We start from the raw sequence: 23,363 nt of genomic DNA on the forward strand, positions 1-23,363 counted from the left end.
CTCCAGTCAACCATTCCCGTTCTATGAGGTGCACATTTCTCTAGTTTGATAGGGCTACCTGCCTGAACTTGTTATTGTACTACTGTATTTCTCTGCTCCCCACACCAAACATCTAAATTGTATAACTGCATTTGACTTTGGACTGCACTAGTTGGTAGAGGTAATAATATTTGTCTGTGTTGCTCTCTCTCCTTGTCTTTCTCTTGCTTTCTTCTTCAGCAGCTGTTCTCAATCACTTTTACCTTTAATTTAGCCCTCCCTCACTTATACCCTTCTTCCAGACCTACTCCTCATTTTGTTCCTTACACTTTTCCTCCATATCTACTCCAACTCCTATACTGTCTAGTACATGCATTCCTCCTCCTCTCTTCTCCCTATACTTACTTTTGTTTGTTTTTCCCCCCTCTCTTTTACAGCACTCCTCTCTTGAAGGTCTGTCTCTACCTCCCGAATTACACAGACTTCATTCTGCAAAAAGCCAAGTCGGCCCACCTGGACTTTTCCTGCTCACTAGTCTGGGCTTACCTGAAAAGAACCTCAGTGCGGAATCCCTTACCTATTTTGTTCTCAGCAAATGTATGTAGCCTTACAACAAACTCAATTATCTAAATATCCTTATTTGCTAGCCTGCCCCTCAGTGTGTGTGGCTCAGCAGCCTACCGCAGACTGCAAAGATTCCCCTCTAACTTACTGACCTCCAGCCTCCTATCCCATTCATTGTATCCCACTGGAGACTTACTCTCTCATTACTTTTTACCTCTACTTTTTCTTTACCTTAGTCACTTGCCCATTTGAGCTATTTTATTTCCCTTTTCCCTCTTTGCCTGCCTTTTCTTCTCTCTCCACTAGGTGGTGGCACCATCCCCCCTTTTTGCCTACTCTTATTCTATTTTATTTATTTTTTCTTTTTCTCTTATCCACCTTCACCTCTAATCTACTTCTAAAGCCAGTTATCCCATAACTTTACTCCTCTCTCCCAACATTATATTTATTTATCTTCCCCTGTGTTGTTCAATCTCTATCAAATTCCACCCAGCCTTACTATACTTTCTCCTACTTACCTCAGCTCTTACCTGCAGAGGCTGATACTTTTTCAGCTGGACTCTTCTGCCCTGTTGCTCTATCCTGCTCCATTCGCCCTGTAGGCTCACTCTGCTCCCCTACCCTGCCCCCAATTTCCACCCACCCCCAGTGCTCCTACATTTATTGCCATCCCATACTCCTTCCCTCTTACAACACCCAATCCCATCACAACATAACTCCTCCCTCTCCACCAAGCACACCCTACTCAATACTCCTCCTCCCATTCACCTGCCCTTCCTATCTCTCTCTAACCTCCATAATCCTATCTCCTCAAATCAAACTTCAATTACAAATGCCCTCTTTTACTTCCACAATCCTTACCCCTACAACACTCCTAGTCCTCATTCTACTTCCTCTATACCATGCCATCTCTTATACAAACCTCCACATACACCCTCCACCTCCACCTCCATACCCCAACCATTCAAATAACTTCTACAACATCTCTGTCTCTCTAAACCCCATTCACCCCACCTTTCTATTAACATTAAAACTCTTCCAAATCCCTTCAAATTTCTACAAATTTAAACCCACACCCTACCATCCATTCCTAACCAAACACAATCCTAAAAAACTTATTCATCTTCTCTCATGCCTCTTCTTAGCAGGTGACATTCATCCCAACCCTGGACCAAACACTTCTCAAACAAAAAACCATAGCTCCAACAACAGACATATCCATAAAGACCTCAATTTCGTCACCATCAACGCCCAAAGCTTAACTAATAAAATTACCCTCTTTCATGCCTGGCTCAACCATAACTCACCTGACATAGTAGCCATCTCTGAAGCCTGGCTAAAACCATACATAACCGACTCAGAATTCCTTCCCACTAGATTTCAATGCCTCTGGTCTGACCACCTAAATAAAAGAGGTGGTGGAGTAGCACTAATTTATTCTAATCATTTATCCATTACTCCCTTCTCAAATCCTATTCCATTCTTTAATAACACTGAACTAGTAACTGGCATGCTAAAATTAAATTACCATAAACGTATCTGCATCATCTCCCTTTACATTCCCCCTGGTAATAACACCAATATCTTGGAAGACTTCCTGTCCTGGACCTGCTCAAATATTAAACACGAAACTTACATAATGGGAGACGTAAATATTGACTGGCAAAAAAATCATCGCCCCTAATCCCACCTTATCAATCAATCTCTTCAACTTTAATCAACTTATTCACTCCATTACTAGGCTCAACAAGACCAAACACCCAGTCTCCATCCTAGACTAGATCCTAGTGTCCCACCCAAACAAAATCACTACATCTGGTGTCACTCCCGACCCATTAGGAGACCACCTCCCTCCTTTCACCCACAGAGCCACATCCTCTTCCCCATACTCCCACCAGCTCCTACATACTTGTAACCTAACTAACTTTAACCCCTTGACCTTCTCTGACTCTCTTAAGCTCACTAACTGGAACCCACTAAAAACCCTGCCTCTAGACGAAGCCATTGACTTCTTCAACTCTACATTCCTTTCTGTCTTAAACTCCCTAGCTCCAACCCGAACCAAAAGAGTTAAATCCAAAACAGCCCCTTGGTTTACAAAAGCAACCAAGAAAACTATGCAACAAAGACACAAATCTTGGAAAAGCTATCTCCATCATAAACAGCCTAAACTCTTACTAAAATACAAACAGCTGCGAAGCCTAGCCAAAAAACAAGTCATTATAGACAAAAAATCCTACTACAACCACTTACAAATTAATCACACAAAGAACCCCAAACAATTCTGGAACTCTATTAAATCCCTTCTCAAGCCTGGTACCACAAATAACCCTTGTCCTGACACTAGCAAATCTGACCAAGAAATTGCCAAACTATTTAACACCTTCTTCACCTCTTCTATTGCTGAGTTAACCAAAACCTTCCCCAATAACATCCCTCTACCCCCCTCCTCCCAAGCTTCCAACCCCTCTCCTCCCACTCCCTCTATTTTTGAACTTAAACCTGTATCCACCTACCTCATAAAGAAACTTCTCCCTAAACTTAAACCTTGCACCAATGCTCCTGACAACATTCCCTCCTCCTTCTTAAAAATTGCCTCTGTCAGTATTGCTTTCCCTATCAGCATCCTGATTAATAGCTCACTACTCGAGTCATATGTACCCAGACTATGGCGTTCTGCTTTTATTCTTCCACTCCACAAAGGTGGCAAAAACTGTAACTTCTCCAACTTCCGCCCCATAACCATCCTCTCTCCCATCTCTAAACTTCTCGAAAAATGAATACACATGCAGCTCATGCCATTCCTAACCAAACACCAACTGCTCTCTCCTACCCAACACGGCTTTCACCCTGGACACAATACCAACAGAGCCCTTCTCTCCTTTTTACACAGTATCAATTCAGCTCGAGATTCTGGTAACTTAGTTTCATCTGTTCTATTAGATTTATCAAAAGCTTTCAATATCATCTCTCACACCCATCTACTAAACCATCTATCTAACCTTAACATCTCCCCAAAAACTCTTTCCTGGTTCTCCAACTATCTTTCAGACAGGTCCCAAGCAGTGAAATGGGGCCAATCCTCCTCCACCTTCCTTCCAACCCCCACAGGAGTTCCCCAAGGTTCCATTCTTGGCCCTCTGCTATTTAACATCTTCATTAATGATTTCCACAAAGCCATTCCAAACACCAAAATTGTCCAATATGCAGATGACTCTACTCTGATCTGCTATGCCTCCAACCAAACTGAACTCAAGTCTCTAACTCAATCTGCCTTCTCAACCACTGAAAAATGGATGCACCAGAACCACCTCTCACTTAACGCTAACAAAACTAAGATCCTCCTATTCACTCCCTCTAAATCCACTCCCATTTATAAAAACTCATTTCAAATTACCAGCCTCAACAACTCTATCATTGACATTGTTCCCTCTGCCAAACTCTTGGGGGTCACCATCGACTAACACTTAAAATTCAATACCCATATCCAACTTAACATGAAGAAAACCCACATAAAACTCAGCCTACTATACAGGAATAATCACTTCCTCTCTCCCTCTGTTAGACATAACCTGGCCACTACATATTACCTCCCATCTCCTCTATATGGCGCTCCTCTGCTTATTAATCTATCTTCCACCCTTACCTCCAGACTAGAAGTATGCTACAATAAAATCTCCAGATTTGCCACAAAAGCAAACGCCTTCTGTCATCACTGCTCCTCCCTACAAACTTTAAACTGGTTTGAACTCCCCAATCAACTAGACTTCCTCCAAATTGTCTCAGCCCACAGGTTACTATTTCAACCCACCAGCTGCCCTGCTTTATCTAATATCCTCCTACCATATAGCCCCCCCCCCAGACCCCTTAGATCCACTCACCAAAACCTTATTTCCATCCACAAACCTAAGCACCCACCTGGTCAGCTTTTACTCTCCTTCACCCTAGCTAAAAAATGGAATGCCCTGCCCTCTACACTGAGGGCCTGTGACAACCTAAACACCTTCAAAAGACTACTTCACTCCTACCTGTTTCTTCACAGAAAATGTAACTGCACTCTTCACCCCATACCTCCCAACCTCCCCTCTTCCTACTCTCCTGGCTAACCTCCTTCCCTTTCTAACCTCTCACAGAGACCTAGACTATAAATTGTAACCAATCTCCGCACCCAGCCTCATGCTCTGCCTCTCATCCTTTCCTAGATAATTTCTCTTTAATATCTTAGTTACTAAGTAAATGATACCTATTCATTCTACTATTCTACCTGCTGTGTTATTGTAAGACTACATATTGACTGCAATGTAAATGATTTTTCTTTGTTATTTCAATATGTTATGTAACTTTGTAATGTGGTAATTCTATATGTTATGTAACTTGTTTTGTGGAGCTTTTCTCCCCGGGCCTCCACTGAAAATGGGCTCTCGTGCCCAGTGGACCTCCCCGGTCACCAAACTGGAATAAATAAATATCTCCCTTTATTGTATGCACCATTTAATTAAATACTTGGTTCTGTTAACTGAACCACCTGAATGTGCCACAACTGTAGAATAATACGCCCATACATTCAACCCCTCTAGTCTTATTACACACACATACGCACACACTTACACACAAGCACAGACACGGATACAGAGCAAGTCCAATGTTTAGGCACTGTTAGACTATTTCTAAGAAATAGTTCCAAAGATATGGTTAGAAAAAAAAATCCATATTCTGTATTACACTGAAATTAGCTGTCACACATTCAGCATAAATATATTTAAGAAAAATCCATAGTAACTATCAGTGAATCATAATGCTCCATTAACACATTGCATTATATGCATAAAGTAGCAAATTCATGGTTAAAACTGTTGTTAGCTATCCACATCTTACCTGCACCATGCTGTAAGAGTCACTTTAGGTTGTGTATTTGGCAGACTGGAGGATAACATCTGTGCCCCAATTATCGTATTAGACAGTGGCTAAGGGGCAACTTTGTGCAGAAATTACTTTTGCTGTACAAAATGTTATATATGTTTAAAAACAATGGTATTCTAAAACATTTTTGAATACTCACAAGTGCATTTTATTTTGCCTTGTGGAGTTAAAATTGCATAGAAGTTTGTTAAACTACCTGTTTACATTTTCCAAAAATGGGTCATATTGTTGCCAGGAGACGCTGACGCTTTCCCAGCCTATCCGCACTGCGGCAAGCAGAGAAGAAACCAAACCCTGCAACACCGGCTGTGAGATTCAAGCTCCTTGAGGCAGAGTCCCGCCTTACTTATTTGTAAATGGCTAAGTGGAGTGTCTCTAAAAGTAGGTCTGCCAACCAGACGTTTCCTATTTGTTAAATTAATCGTGATTGGAATCGTTTTGAGAAGGTAGGGTGAGGACGTAGATTTTGTGAGTTTGTGGAAAGCAGCTGTTTCTGAGTAGTGAATTGGCTGACTGTGGATGTTTCTTATAGAGGAGTTATGTCAAAATTTCTCCTCGACTCATATTTTATTGTGACTTAAATATATTATTTTAATTTTTATACCCGTTTCATTTTCCTTTGAATTGTGTGACTTGGGCTTGCAGCAAGAAAGCTGTTGTACGAAAAACGAGTGTTTCTGCACTGTAATTTCCGACATCGAACTGCTATTTCTGCATATTCCCCGAGTTACTTTGGTTTAGCCGGTTTTTGGTGTGTGTCAAGTACGATATTGATTCTGGCTGAAGGTATTCATTTGCAACTCGGCAAGATAATTGCCTAAGTAAGTAGTTGGTCAATTTTGTGTTAAGTGTGTACCTCGCCCCTTATGAGCCATTGTTTATTTTACGTATAGGAAGAGTAATAAGTAAACAGTACGTTTTATAATTTTTGATTTGAGACTGTTTGATTCGCTCTTGGCAGATAGACTATACAGATACGGTTTGGTATTCATCTGGCTTAACGCTAGAGCAGTTTATTTTTTATTATTTCTAAAGGGCAACGGCCACTGGTGACTCCAGATTTGTTCAGGTGTAGCTACATAGTTGTATTTTTTTTTCTGAAACCTCATGCTGTTGGTTTTTGCCCCCACCATCCACGATTCGTTTAAAAATGTACTCAACTCTCAAAATGTTGCCCCTGTACACAAAGGAAAATGATTTTAGCTGTTGCTATTTATAACCATATATATGGTTGTGTTTAGAAGTGCATTTCCGTCAAATAAGCATGCTTTTTAAAGCGCTATACTGTACATTTCAGTTTAGATTTATTTATTTATTTATTGGCATGTGTTTATTACATAATTTAAAAAACATTGTTTTCTTTGAGTATTAAAGCTTCCTATAGATACACTGAGTATGCCAAGCTACACTCCTGGATGTAATACCATGCTAGTTCAGGATATGGTCACATCTGCTGACTATCATATATGTAAACATATTAGATATTGACTTGGATTTTCACAAGTGCGTAAGATGTGGAGAAGCCCAGAAACACAGAACATTTTTAAACAATAACTGTCTTTTCAGCACCATTCATAACTGCAACCAGAAGAAGCTGCAAAAGTATTATTTATAACAGCACAGTTACTGCCAAATAAAAGACAAATTATCCAGTTACCACATTTCCAAGTATGACTGCACCTGACTACAGAATAAACTGGGTATATTGAAAGTTAGACTTAATGAATTTTAAAACTTTCATATATAAAACTTAATATATGCTGTGATTAGTGCTACTCCCCAAATAATTGAAACTACTGTTCATCCTGTAGCGATGGGGCTCTTATTCCAAGCCCTCATTATTATCTCTCTTCACCCCTAACATCAGGAGTTGTAGTAATGAGGAATTCTGTTTTGAAAGTTTTCCTCAAGTGAAGACGCCAATAAGCAATAATGTTGAGGTTAAGTCTGCCTACCCAAGTCACAAAATTAATTGGATTTCCCTTTTCAAAAGGTCCCAGAAGGGGGCATTCCCATTATATATGCAACTAGGTACCAACCTTCCCAGATCACACCTCCATTATATAGGGGAGATTGGAAAAATACTAGACAGCCTCTGGGGATATAAAATACTTAAATATTGTTACTCAGAGAATCTGTATCTTCAAGACTTGGTGGCATTTCTTCGTTTTTGTAGTAGAGATGCTTGTGTCTCATCAAAATGTTGATATTAAAGTCTGTATGCTGTCCCTTTTTAAAGGTAAGCCTTACTCATTAATTTTCACAGTGTGCATATCTCTCAGCTTGTAGACATTGAAAATGGATGCAAAGGCTGTTGAAAATCTAATTGACATAAAGTTTGAATACAGAAAAGCACATAACTCTTGTCACTTCCAGTAGGATACTACTCGGTAATGCATGCTTAAGTAGAGCTGTCACATTTTTAGATGCCGAAAGTGGGGCAATTTTACGGACATGAGTTTTTGCAGGACAAACTAAATCACCAGTGAAAAGATTGGACGTCACTTAATTTCCAAAATAAACAGTCACTGTTGTAGTATTTGCTTTGGCTTTGTATAATATTAAGGTGTTTCAGATGCAAAATCAATATTTATGCAAATATTAAAGGAAACTTGGGAAGTATTTTTTTCCTAAAGTATCGGAACATTTTGCTGTTTTTCTTTTTTCTTTTTACTGGGCACACCTGCACAAATAGGGGCTGTCCTGTGTAAAGAGGGACAGATGGAAACCCTAAAGTTTAAAGAAGTGAAGTGACAGTTACAACATTGATGGAAACATTTAAACATATTATCATAGTATCTTGCTTCCTGGAATGCTGATACAATTTAAGCCTACTAACTGATGCTATTTAAATATGGTAATTTGAATACTGCATTCCTAACTCTAAAAACTCTGTCCCTTATTGTAAAATTTCAATCTTGTCTCTTAATTGTCCCTGATTTTGCAGACTGTCCCTTGATTTTTTGCTTCATGTTTTTGCCCCACCTCTCATAAAAGCTTTGATTTTTTGGTAAAGTCATTGAGGATTACAGTCGATTAGTAACGCCAGAAATTAGTTTTATATGTCATATTGCAAAGAAAATTCACATTGATACAAAACCTGTTACTGTAATTCACTCAAAGTTAATAGAACAGTATTTATAAATTGTCCCTGATTTTGGACCTTTGTCTCTGCACTATTTTTGGCTTTGTGCAGAATTCTTAAGCGAAGACGTTGAAGTATAAGTATAACTTAAGCCCACAAAACTTATCTCAAAATGTAGGAACAGAATCTCCTATCTACAACTTGCACACGTCCTGTTTTACCTCATTTGTGATGCATTCCACTTTCTTAGCATAACGTATGGTTCTGCTGTTTCCACACAGCCACTAGCTGCATTCTGTAAGTAATCATGGTTCAAAGACATTGTGTAAAATCTTTAGTCTTTGTGAAGCAGATTTTTGCAGTACCATTCATTAGAGTCAATTTATTTTTGCAACTTAAAAAGAGAGGATGCACATCTCCTTTAAATTGTTGGTGCCTCTTGTGTGTGTTGGTTATGTAGTCTGGTTTCATGTGTGGTGAGCAGCTTAAAAATTGTTTGACTGGTGAGATTCTGAAGTCATGGGGAAGGGCAAATCAGACCTGAAAATAAGAATGTACCTTCACAAATAGGTACATCCATATGAAAAAGTAAATCAACCTGAAAAATAGGTGTGTGCCACCAAAATAGGCACAGAAGTCTTTTGTGTTTTATTTCCATGTCCCAGTATGCAAGATGTAATGTAAGTAAGATGTGGTAAGGACTAAAGTTTTTACTTCAGAGGCTGTATTTTCATTATTTTCCACATTTTGGCGGATTAAATTTTTGTCTTTCCTTTTCACCAAGAAACCTTCCTCAGTGTCATATCCCCACATGACAGAAGGCCAGTCTCATATTTTTCAGTTTGAGATAAAAACACGCAGAAAGTATAGTGTTTTGCATGTTTTTTTTTTTTCATTTTGAGCAATTTAATTTTGAGCTAAATTGTATCGAAATCATTTGTGACAATTCAACAGCATTTTCTGTTTCTTGGGTTGAGATGCTTTCATTATAACCACCAACTTCTTTGAAGCTTAATGGAAACTTCTTGGAACACTGGAAGGGTTGATTTAAAGGATTTGAGCTGTGTCTCGCTGAGAACTGCCTTCAGGGGAATAAAAACATTTTTTTGAGATGTTTTGTTGTAATTACATGTATGTATATTACAGTGTGTGGTTAAATATAGTTTGTATAAAATGTATTTTGTGTTCAGTATATCCCGACTTATTGTCACTTTGCCTGTGGTATTCCAAGTTCTGTTTGTGTTCTGATGATTTCTGAATGTACACTTTCATACACTGTGCTTCAGAATTTTTACTTGCACTGTTCTGAATGTTACTGTGCTGTTTTGATTGTGCTGATGGCAACTGAATATACTCCTTCCTGTTTCTCTTAATGTTCTTAACGACTGCTGAATGCAATTTTCTATTGGTTGCACAGGAGCAACTTTACTTGGATGGTTTTGAGTTCTGTTTTACTTTTCTGAATGCTTGGATGACAACTTGAGTATTGTGTTCTACTGACTACTAAAACATTTCTGTTCTATTTGTCATTCTGGCCTGGGGTATGACTGAAAATGAAAGCAAAATAAGACAGAATTGTTAGAAATAATTAAAGAAAATGCTCCTGGCCAGTGTGTCCAAGATGGACCCTCGTAAATAAATGCATGAGCAGACTTGTACCAGCACAAGCAGTGTGGCTGTAGCACAAGCAGTGTGGCTGTATCTACAAGAATGCTCATCACACGTTCATGGAGTTTGTAAGCTTTGTTGGGACTGTAGGTATTTTTTCAAGAGTCTCTAAAAGTTGAAATACTTTTGCAGCAGTAAGATCCGTGTTAATCAGAGGTGACTGACCATAAACAGAAATGTGGGCACTATTGAGTTGTAAACAGTAAATTCAATACATACTGTAGGCAATATAATTGTTATTACTGCTGAAAATGGCAAATGGTATTATGAATGCTGTGTTCAAGCTTGATAGAGCACTGAGTGCAATGTATTGTCAGAATTTCCAAAATAAGGCACCGAATGACTAATAAAGTGTACAAGTCTGCAAGCATCTTGTGACATATTCAGGCCAATGGCTATTGGATTTAGTTGGATTTCAAGAAATAAAAAATGTTGCAAGTGATGTCCTTGGGGAAAGTACCTAAATCAGCAAACATTTTGGGCTGTGATGTTTCTAATTCACTTAGTATGCTCTGCATTTTCTAAGTGATTCTTTAGCTCGTACAGATACAGCAGTAACAAAGCCAAAGATCAGAAGAGCAAATGTGGTGATACTGAAGGGGCTGCGAATCTGAATATGAACGGCTGTAAAGTATAGTCGCAAAGATGCTTTTGCATGTTGATGCAGCAAATCAAATCTCATTTTTAGTGTTCTGTTAATTTCCATGTCATATTTCAGTGAATATGATGACTTGGTTTCAGATATAAAGGGGCACATTGTCATACTTGAGTACAATGCTGATGTGACCAGTAGATACAAAGAAAGTTCTATGATCATTACTTCACTGCAATGTCAAAAGCATAATTTTTTTAGCGCTGAATGCATGTTGTACTTCTGATAGTTTGCATAGATATCCTGATTTGTTTCAATGCTTAGCTTGTGTCTGCATGTAGAGTAGCATACTATTATTTACCTTGTGGCATTATTAGTGGGTAATAAGAATTCAAGTGGTGCTTACAGCTGTAACTGAGCACGAACTGAAGTACATGGAAGCAATGGGAGTCATTAAGTAGGTAACGTTGCAATAGTAATGAAGCATGAAAAACTGAGAATATGGATCAATGCACAAGACTTGAGCAGCTTTATCAAAATAGGAACATTATCTTTTTCAGGCCGTTGAAGTTGTAACGTTTCATGCTATGTTCTTCTGCAATCTTGATGCTAACTAAGGTGTTTAAATGTAATACACCCTTGGGTAGTTTCAGATTGTTAAGGTTAGTTTATAATCTTCACCATTAGCAGTGTTCTGTATGGGCTATAGCTGTAAAGGTTTGAAGGGCTATACACAACTTGGTAAGTTACTAAGGAGAAACCAGTTTCATCTGGTAAATCTGTGAAACGGTTTAAGACAAAGACTTAAATCTTAAGAAAAATAAGTGCTGGATTTGTGTAACTTGTCTTGGGTGTATGGGATATATGTTGACTTCAGAAAGGTTTAAACATGATGCTTGATATTTATTGAGACTATGCAGATGATAAATCTTCTCCTGTGTGTATCTTGGGTATGGTACAATAAAGTTGCAAGTTGATGTCAACATTTTAAATTGGCAGATGGAACAGGCACAAGTGAAAACCTGCTAGTGCACATTATGCCCAGTTTGTCAGTGAGAAGTCTTGACAAATGCATCACATTCTTAGAGGGAGGGCAGACCAGACCTTTGCTCATAGAACGATGGATAAATGAAGCTGATCAATGCAGCTGAATCCGATCCTAGTGTGACTGTGAGCATCATGGTTATTTGGAAGGGCATAATATTTGGAGGCAATTGACAGTCTAAATATAAAAGAAAGTAAGAAATGACTGGAGACTTTTAGTCAGGTTTTTCTCACCAGATGTAATATTCTGTAGTTTTACTTGCATTTTTCAGATGCAAGACAAATCAAAGATCTTGGCATCTAAAAAGTCCCTTTTGTGTACGTAAGTGTATTGTAGCATAGTGTAGGGGATCCTTGCCAATGTCAGAATGAAGTGAAACTAATGTGATTTAAATACTACTGTTGTAAATATTCCATTAAAAACTTACATTTTTGTAAAGAAAGCAGACCTGTTGTAACAGATGATGCACTACTTCACAAGTTTCATAGCTCAGCATTTTTGCCTGACAAAAATGGTGAGATATCAGTTATGTGATTTGAAGCATGCACTTAAACTGGTCCAGATCCCAAAATGCTAATAGTAAAATGACACAAGTGTTGGACATTGATAAAGAGGTATCAAACATGGCTCAAATATAAGATTTATTATTAAATGACACGAGACAGAAGTAAGCTCTTTCACGTCTTAACACGGACGTTTCATCAGACTTTAAAATCTGCAGTATCATTCATCACTTAAATACAAAACTGCATAATAATTCAGTTAAAACCTATCCAATCAGCTACTAAAAATAATTAACAGATCTGAGTCATATAAAAACCTCTTAATATATGACCATTTCGATAGACTCTCGTCACCAAAATAAAACCCATTACTGTCCAACATCAATCTTGTCAACCCCAATATAAATTCACTCAGGAGTATATAAACTTGATCTCTGCAACCAGTATTTAATTGCTGTAAAACCTCCCTCATGGGTACACTTGTATACTGGGACTGTACATCAAGAGTACCCAAAAAGACATCATTAGGAACCTCTCTGGTTATTTGAATGTGTTAGGTTTAAGGGTTTTTTAATTGCTGTAAAACCTCCCTCATGGGTACACTTGTATACTGGGACTATACATCAAGAGTACCCAAAAAGACATCATTAGGAACCTCTCTGGTTATTTGAATGTGTTAGGTTTAAGGGTTTTACCAGTTCCTGTAAACGTGATTTGTTGGATCGTAAAGAAAAAATGTGGATTGTGAGTATAAGCCGGGTTTAAATGAGTATTGGTAGAGGTGCTAGCTATTCAAGTACAGGTCATGTTATTCATGATGTATATGTTTTGGTTTATATGCTTTTGTATATGTGTCGGTGCACTTTTATGTGCTAATAAAAACAATTTTAATATATTTACTAGTTTAAATATATATTTTTCTTTTTTAGTTTTTTTTATACAAGAGCAAGCATCACTATATATGTTTTCCCTTGAGTATCGAATATAAAATTAAACGCAGAAGACCACAGACAACCTTGCAACCAATAGTCCAAACAAAAAAGTCCTTAACGCGAGTTTTATTCAGCTCAAACAACAAGCGTTTTCTCCACTAATACGATTGTTGCTTCATCAGAGATAAAATTCAAATCAAACAAGCCAATAAAATTAGTCATGAACAGGAAATGACACAAAAAGTACGTCAGCAGGTAAATGCTACTAAAATACCTAGCAAGACAACAAGGTGTATACTAGAAATCTGCTTGTCAAACATGCAAGACACATGTAAATTCAACAGTGTATAACTAAGATGTCAGAAGTTACTCCAATTATTCATACAAAAGTTACAAAATACACTCTTTTTATATTAAGACTGCTACCATGCATACTATAAAAGCAATCGTCTCAGCGATATACGTTTTAAAATACTTTACATAACCACAAATATCCTAACTAAAATAAAGCTTGAAAGAGCTAAATCCTCCATACTAACAAATGGCCATACAATAAAACATTTTTATGTATTGTAATAGTTCTAAAAGTATGTATGTATATGTATGTATATATATATATATATATATATATATATATATATATATGTATATACTAAATAAAAATACATAAGAATGAAAAGTAAAAGCAAGCTACTAAAAAGTTAACACATACTGCGTCTGAAAAGGCAGTTATTAAATATTCAAAACAACCCCATCTCAAATAGCTCCTCAATTTTAAAACTGCTGAAATATTGCAGTTTTCATTAAGTCCTGGGAACTTGAAGGCATCTAATCTCAGTTGCCATTCAAGTTCGCGGTTCTTGAGGATCAACGAAGAAGCCCCCCCCCCCCCCCAATACTGGTGGGAACCTGATCTATGGCCATGAAATGAAAGCTATGCCCTGGATTAAAGATGATGTGTTTAGCCAAAGCATTTTCATTCTTTTTGTTTCTGATTGCATACACATGTTGGTAAACACGTTCACGGACTTTTCGGTCCATCTTACCTATATAGAAAGCAGTGCAACAATCACATAAGGCCACATATACGATTGACTTACTTTCACAATTCAACGGGTAATGAATCTGATACTTCCTCTTCTTAACGACAAAAGTGTCCCCTGCTTTAACCATTTTGCACCAATTACAAAATCCGCAGGGAGACATACCTTTCCGTCTACTAAATGAATTACGGGACAAGTCCCTCTGTAATAATTCTTTTAAATTACTGCCTCTTTTGTAGACAACTCGAGGCCAGGTACCCAATTTATCCGCAAGGAGGGAATTATTAGCAATGAAATGCCAATTTTTACATATAATAGACTAAATGGCTTGAGAGTTACTACTAAAAGTCATAACAAAACTCAGTGAGAAGCGGCACTCTTCACCAGAGGTAGGTGGTCTAGAAGCAATACTTAGACTTGGATCCGATGATGGAGAATCTTGTGTAACTAAGGACTCATGATGCCAAATGTCTACTTGATTGAGCAGAGGTTTATAAAAGCTGTCTAGCCTTTTCCTATCCACTTCTTGAATAAGCTCGTCCAATAATGAGGGTGGGTAACCACGGTTAGAAAACATTTCTTTAAGGAAATTGCATTCTGTCCGGAAGTCAGTGATTGTACTACACATTCTCCCTGCCCTCACTAGTTGGCCTTTCACAATAGACCGCTTCTGTTTGAACGGGTGGAAGCTTGAGAAGTGGAGAAAGGAATTGCAATACGTGGGTTTCCTATAAATAGTGGAGGAAAACACTTTGTTGTTGCAATCTTTGACCAACTTCACGTCAAGATAATCAATCTCAAATAAAGAGAATTTAGATGTGAGTTTCAAGAACTTACTAGTTGCATTTAAAGAGTCGACAAAAGAGTCAGCTTCTATCTTGCACCCCTTGAACAAAATGAAAACGTCGTCAAGAAATCTAGTTTAGAACTTGACATATTGCATTAAGTCTGATTTATTTCTAAGGTGATTTTTCTCCCAATAGCCCACAAAGAAATTGGCAATGCTCGCCCCACAAGGGGAACCCATAACAACTCCCTGCCTTTGAAGAAAATAGTCCTTGTCAAAGATAAAAAAATTAGATGTAAGGACGATGTCCAATAGTTCAGCAACTAGTTCTACTTCTGCTTTTGGGGCTTCAAGGTCATTTAGAAATAGGCCAACCCATTCAACAGCTTCTTGTTGTGGAATGGACGTGTATAAATCAACGACATCAATAGTAAGGAAATTACACATGTTATCAAAAGGGATACCGTTGATACTGTCCAAAAAGGACCAAGAGTCCTTACATAAACCTGGAATAAATTTAAGATACTTAGACAAAATGCTGTCAATGAGTCTAGAACAAGGGTAAGTCATGGACGACCTACCATCCACAACGGCTCTCATAGGAGGATTTATACTATCCTTGTGGATTTTGGGAATGCCAAACATGACTGGGATTTTTGGTAAAGTGATGTAGATGAAATTATAAATATTGACATCAATTCTCCCAGCCAAAAACAAATCCCGGAAATAACTTCTAATTCTACGATATGCCCCATTCACTGCATTAATGGAAGTAATACAATAAGCTGGAGAATTCAATACTAATGCCATCTTCTCTTTATATATGTGGTCATCTAAGATCACAAGACCACCGCCTTTATCTGGTTTAATCAATCTAATCGGCAACTGACAAAGGTTGTCTAAAGACAAGAGTTGTTCTTTTGTAATATTGAATTTGCTAAAAGCTCTTTTGCTTTGTGGTAAAGAGAACTGGTGCCTAAAATCAACCTCACACACGCTCTCAAAATGGTGAAGAAGTGTGTGGAGAGGTGGATTAAATACACTAGGTAGTTTTAAAGAAGGACCTAATGTACCTATATCATTGCTGAACAACAACTTTAAGTTTAATTTACGGACAAAGCATTTTAGGTCAATAATGACTTTCGCTAAATTGCCTTGCCTACTCGGGACAAAAGTATTCCCATAAGCCAGCAATTCTACTAAATCGTCATCAAGTACAACATCTGAAAAATTGTAGATCTTAAAGTCACCATTCCTATTAGTCATTATAATAGGTCGTGTGTTATCAGAAGGTGAATCAGAGGAAATGGAATCACTTAGTTGTTCCGATTCCTGTTCTTGTTGACATAGGTCCGGTTGTTGCGTGGACCTAAAAAATTGTTATTTTTGTTATGCTTATTAGTGTTGGTATGGGTATTGTTGTAGCCAAAACGAGTGTTTTTAGAAGCTTTTATCCTGTTACTACGTCTAGGCCCTTCAACAACATCTTCCAATACTTCATCGCATATACCATCCTCACCAGCTTGGTTCTCTACTTCAGGGCCTGAAGAGGCAGAATTGCCACTTACAGGCACGAAGTTTTGGGTATGCGTTGTGGTTTTGGTAAGCAGGTCTGTCTCTAACAAGTTTTTTAGATTTGTTAGCTTTTAATTTAACCAAAAATGCATCGATACTAGTTAGTATACGATTATAATCGTATCTATATCGAATAAAATCAATGTCTAACTTTAATATCATTGTCCAAAATATTAATATCAGTTGTTAATGTACAGATATGAGCAGTATAATGTTTTACAATTAATTCCAACAGTTGTGCACCTTGTTGCTGGAAAAGCACTTTTAAGATCAGCAAAAAAGAGCGGGTCCACCAAAAGGCCTGAGGGCGAAAAATTATTCCGTAACCCCTTTGGAATTGAGTTCTCCGTTATACATTGCTGAAAATATGCTGATTCAAGTTGGAGCTTCTTTAATTTCAGCAATTTGTCAGCAATTCCTTCTATGCGGTGTATTTCTCGTCCCTGAACATTGGGAGAATTACCGTTTTGAGTGAAAAAAAAACTGTCAGTGTTCCCAATCCAATCTGATAAGCAAGGTACACCTCCAAATTCAACATTTAAAACAGAATTAGGTGCACCAAGAACAGGAGAACCATGTGAGCCATTAGGCAAGCAGATATTATTATTAGCTGCGGCAGATGAAATAAGAGGCTGCCCTGCTGTGACAGCCAACGAATATCTGCCGCCTGGTTGATTAGTGATAGGTAATGGAAATACGTTGTTAGTCGAAATGTTACCATTTCCAGAATTAGGTGCCGGTAGTTGTGCTGCCGGTATCGGTACATCCAAACTGTCACTAGTCTGCCCACTAGCAAACGGCACACCTGGAAGGAGAGGAGCTGATGTCATCCTATTCAAACCACAGTAATGCAAAGCATCCATTCGAGCATTTAGTTGGTCCAACCTTTGCGAAAGGGTAGCCAACAAAGAAGGTATGTCAATATTCTTGCTGTCTACTGCCGGCGCAGCTGTTCCAAAAATGTTGGGACTACTAGGGCTAACAAACCTTCTTTGTTGGCTACCCTTTATACTAACTAGTATCGATGCATTTTTGGTTAAATTAAAAGCTAACAAATCTAAAACACTTGTTAGAGACAGACTTGCTTACCAAAACCACAACGCATACCCAAAACTTGAGTTATCTAGTTCTAGGTTCGTGCCTGTAAGTGGCAATTCTGCCTCTTCAGGCTCTGAAGTAGAGAACCAAGCTGGTGAGGATGGTATATGCGATGAAGTATTGGAAGATGTTGTTGAAGGGCCTAGACGTAGTAACAGGATAAAAGCTTCTAAAAACACTGGTTTTGGCTACAACAATGCCCATACCAACACTAATAAGCATAACAAAAATAACAATTTTTTAGGTCCACGCAACAACCGGACCTATGTCAACAAGAACAGGAATCGGAACAACTAAGTGATTCCATTTCCTCTGATTCACCTTCTGATAACACACGACCTATTATAATGACTAATAGGAATGGTGACTTTTAAGATCTACAATTTTTCAGATGTTGTACTTGATGACGATTTAGTAGAATTGCTGGCATATGGGAATACTTTTGTCCCGAGTAGGCAAGGCAATTTAGCGAAGGTCATTATTGACCTAAAATGCTTTGTCCGTAAATTAAACTTAAAGGTGTTGTTCAGCAATGATATAGGTACATTAGGTCCTTCTTTAAAACTACCTAGTGTATTTAATCCACCTCTCCACGCACTTCTTCACCTTTTTGAGAGCGTGTGTGAGGTTGATTTTAGGCACCAGTTCTCTTTACCACAAAGCAAAAGAGCTTTTAGCAAATTCAATATTACAAAAGAACAACTCTTGTCTTTAGACAACCTTTGTCAGTTGCCGATTAGATTGATTAAACCAGATAAAGGCGGTGGTCTTGTGATCTTAGATGACCACATATATAAAGAGAAGATGGCATTAGTATTGAATTCTCCAGCTTATTGTATTACTTCCATTAATGCAGTGAATGGGGCATATCGTAGAATTAGAGGTTATTTCCGGGATTTGTTTTTGGCTGGGAGAATTGATGTCGATATTTATAATTTCATCTACATCACTTTACCAAAAATCACAGTCATGTTTGGCATTCCCAAAATCCACAAGGATAGTATTAATCCTCCTATGAGAGCCGTTGTGGATGGTAGGTCGTCCATGACTTACCCTTGTTCTAGACTCATTGACAGCATTTTGTCTAAGTATCTTAAATTTATTCCAGGTTTATGTAAGGACTCTTGGTCCTTTTTGGACAGTATCAACGGTATCCCTTTTGATAACATGTAATTTCCTTACTATTGATGTCGTTGATTTATACACGTCCATTCCACACCAAGAAGCTGTCGAATGGATTGGCTTATTTCTAAATGACCTCGAAGCCCCAAAAGCAGAAGTAGAACTAGTTACTGAACTATTGGACATCGTCCTTACATCTAATTTTTTTATCTTTGACAAGGACTATTTTCTTCAAAGGCAGGGAGTTGCTATGGGTTCCCCTTGTGGGGCGAGCGTTGCCAATTTCTTTGTGGGCTATTGGGAGAAAAATCACCTTAGAAATAAATCTGACTTAATGCAATATGTCAAGTTCTATACTAGATTTCTTGACGACATTTTCATTTTGTTTAAGTGGTGCAAGATAGAAGCTGACTCTTTTGTCGACTCTTTAAATGCAACTACTGAGTTCTTGAAATTCACATCTAAATTCTCTTTGAGATTGATTATCTTGATGTGAAGTTGGTCAAAGATTGCAATAACAAAGTGTTTTCCTCCACTATTTATAGGAAACCCACGTATTGCAATTCCTTTCTCCACTTCTCAAGCTTCCACCTGTTCAAACAGAAGCGGTCTATTGTGAAAGGCCAACTAGTGAGGGCAGGGAGAATGTGTAGTACAATCACTGACTTCCGGACAGAATGCAATTTCCTTAAAGAAATGTTTTCTAACCGTGGTTACCCACCCTCATTATTGGACGAGCTTATTCAAGAAGTGGATAGGAAAAGGCTAGACAGCTTTTATAAACCTCTGCTCAATCAAGTAGACATTTGGCATCATGAGTCCTTGGTTACACAAGATTCTCCATCATCGGATCCAAGTCTTAAGTATTGCTTCTAGACCACCTACCCCTGGTGAGAGTGCTGCTTCTCACTGAGTTTTGTTATGACTCTAGTATACACCTTGTTGTCTTGCTAGGTATTTTAGTAGCAACTCCCGGTCAACAAATGTTAAATAAAATAAAATAATAAAATAAACTTTTAGTAGTAACTCTCAAGCCATTTGGTCTATTATATGTAAAAATTGGCATTTCATTGCTAATAATTCCCTCCTTGCGGATAAATTGGGTACCTGGCCTCGAGTTGTCTACAAAAGAGGCAGTAATTTAAAAGAATTATTACAGAGGGACTTGTCCCGTAATTCATTTAGTAGACGGAAAGCTATGTCGCCCTGCGGATTTTGTAATTGGTGCAAAATGGTTAAAGCAGGGGACACTTTTGTCGTTAAGAAGAGGAAGTATCAGATTCATTACCCGTTGAATTGTGAAAGTAAGTCAATCGTATATGTGGCCTTATGTGATTGCTGCACTGCTTTCTATATAGGTAAGACGGACCGAAAAGTCCGTGAACGTGTTTACCAACATGTGTATGCAATCAGAAACAAAAAGAATGAAAATGCTTTGGCTAAACACATCATCTTTAATCCAGGGCATAGCTTTCATTTCATGGCCATAGATCAGGTTCCCACCAGTATTAGGGGGGGGGCCTTCTTCGTTGATCCTTGAGAACTGTGAACTTGAATGGCAACTGAGATTAGACGCCTTCAAGTTCCCAGGTCTTAATGAAAACTGTAATATTTCATCAGTTTTAAAGTTGAGGAGTTATTTGAGATAGGGTTCGTTCGGAATATTTAATAACTGCCTTTTCAGACGCAGTATGTGTTAACTTTTTAGTAGCTTGCTTTTATTTTTCATTTTTGTTATGTATTTCTATTTACTGTATATATATATATATATATATATATGTGTATATATATATATATATATATATATATATATATATATATATATATATATATACCTTTTAGAACTATTAGAATACATAAAAATGTTTTATTGTATGGCCACTTGTCAGTATGGAGGATTTAGCTTTTTCAAGCTTTATTTTAGTTAGGATATTTGTGGTCATTTAATACTTGTAAAAGTATTTTAAAATGTATACTGTTGAGATGATTGTTTTTATAGTATGTATAGTAGCAGTCTTAATATAAAAAGAGTGTATTTTGTGACTTTAGTATCAACAATTGGAGTAACTTCTGACATCACAGTTACACATTGTTGAATTTACATGTGTTTTGCATGTTTGATAAGCAGATTTCTAGTATACACCTTGTTGTCTCGCCAGGTATTTTGAGTAACATTTACCTGCTGACGTACTTTTTGTGTCATTTCCTGTTCATGACTACTTTTATTGGCTTGTTTGATTTGAATTTTATCTCTGATGAAGCTACAATCGTATCGGTGGCGAAAACGCTTGTTGTTTGAGCTGAATAAAACTTGCGTTAAGGACTTTTTTGTTTGGACTATTGGTTGCAAGGTTGTCTGTGGTCTTCTGCGTTTACTTGTGGTTCTGGTTGTTTGCTTTTTTCAAGATTGAATATAAAATAATATTTATTGTGTATATGAGAACTGAAAGTATTTTTGGAACTAGAGTGCCTGTCTAAGTGGTGATTATTTAAATGAATAAGGAAGTGCATGCCTGATTGCACTGATGATGACGCTATTGCGAAACCGCTCTGTGTTTAGTCATGTTTTTTGAAAGTTGTGTTTTCATTGGATTTCTTGATAGACTAAGGAATTAAAGGATATTTCATTTTTGAGTGCTGGTGTATTTCATTTTTCTAAAGTATTGTTTTCCCTACCCAGCAAATGTCCAGTTATGGGCAAGGGTTAAAGACTGGAACTTAGTTGTACTTATAACATGTATTGAAGTGCATCTACACTGTCTGAGCGAAACACATTGCAACTGTATAACCACCACCTACCCTGCTTAATCAATGTGCCTAATTTCTCAGCCGTCAGTTCCTGAAGTATCAATCTGCACTCCAGCTGTCCTTGTTCAGTCAAAACTTTCAAGCAATTTGTAATGTTTTACTATATTAAGCTTTAGACTTTTGTACTTGCATCGAAATCCCAATATTAGCCTCAATCAGCGAAATCCCAATATTAGCCTCAATCACCGAAGTGCATATACACTGCTTCTCCTTTCCCCTCCTTTTTCACAGTCCCTGTATCCTGTGCTTTTACTTACACTACATAGCTTTCTTGTTTAGCTTTATACACAAGATATTCCCCTCTGTACTGCAAAGAACTTTGGTTATTGTGGCTCACTGCTGTTCCTCTGCTGTGATAAACATTTATCTAGTGTTTACTGTCTGAGTGTAGGCTAGTAGCTGTAGTATTGTCCCAGTTCAGATTTGTTGTCTCTGGGCCTGTTTGTTTTTGCAGTGGTTGTTCTGAGCACATGACCAGGCCATCCTGAATTAGCAGAAGCCTGTCTTTACCTTTGTGGCAGGATTGTGTTGATTGGCTGATGGGAGGTTGGATGGTCTAGGGTTTGGAGTAAGCACTCCTTGGTTCTTTTGAGCTTTTTTTAAAAAAGTTATTCAAGGTTGTATCTTCTGGTATTTAAGCCCTAACTTTGAGGGGATTTCTGTCCATATACACTGAGTCGAGTGGATAAGGGGCATAGACTACAACTCTGATCTGAGCTATATAACAATAAGTATCCTGTGTTTTTTTTTTTTTTTTTGCTTATTTGTACTAGTTATTGTTTCTAGCAATTTATATGTAACACTTATTTTTTTATTGCCTGCTGCATATTTTTTACTGTATTTTATTGCTATTTACTAATCTGCACGGTTAAACTAAAATTGTCTGCCTTACAGGGCCTGATAAATAAATAAGGTTTTTACTGTCACACTGTTTGTAAAGCTTTTAAGCTAGTTTCACTGTGTGAAAGGTATTAACAGGAAAATTTCTCTACCTGTTAAGCACCTGTTTGTTCTGATTTCCTGAGTGTATCATATAACTGATTTGTTTGCAGTTAAAAGCATTCTGTAGAGTCTCCTTGCTCTTTTATCTGTTTAAAAACTTTCATTTTGTGGCTCACTGCTGTTTTTGTGCTGTGATAAACAGTTCTGTAGTATTTACTGTCAAAAAGAGTGTAGGCTAGTAGCTGTAGTATTGTTCCCCACCCTGCCTCCCTGTTGGGTGTCTTGCTGTTTTGCTATTATACTTGGTGGCTTTGCAGTTGCCTGCCCCTACTGTAGATTTGACCTAGTGTTATTAGCTCATTCCACGTAATACAGAGAGAACATTTGAAAAGACCAACCCATTTAGTTTCCTAATCTTGAATTATCTTCTGCTTCTCTCTCCCTTTCCTTTACAAAAAAATAAAAACTTTGCTAGAATCTCCCTGTGTTCTGCTTAGATGTAACAAAAAAAGTATGCTTGTTTCCTGCCTTTCCTGTAGTCTAGTACAGATACCGATTTGCTATATCCAGGACTGTTTGTAAGCTTCTGAGTGCCCTAAGCCTGTCTCAGTTGGAGGGAAGCCTACTAGCTTATCAGTGGGAGAGGTTGCCTATCTACCACATAAGGAGTCGTTTCTGACCCAGAAATTGTAGTTATTGG

General features: G+C 37.8%; 1 protein-coding gene across 1 annotated transcript in view; it reads left to right on the forward strand.

Moving 5' to 3' along the window:
• Nucleotides 1-5,926: 5,926 nt before the first annotated feature.
• SANBR (SANT and BTB domain regulator of CSR) overlaps nt 5,927-23,363 on the forward strand; it is a 580,153-nt gene continuing 562,716 nt past the window's right edge. The window contains exon 1 of the mRNA XM_044060133.1: nt 5,927-6,284. The gene's annotated coding sequence lies outside the window, so the exon portion shown is untranslated. The remainder of the gene's footprint in view (nt 6,285-23,363) is intronic.

Source organism: Protopterus annectens, chromosome 1.part2 (genome assembly GCF_019279795.1).
Source record: "Protopterus annectens isolate FY-2018-M chromosome 1.part2, PAN1.0, whole genome shotgun sequence".
Lineage (NCBI taxonomy): Eukaryota > Metazoa > Chordata > Ceratodontiformes > Protopteridae > Protopterus > Protopterus annectens.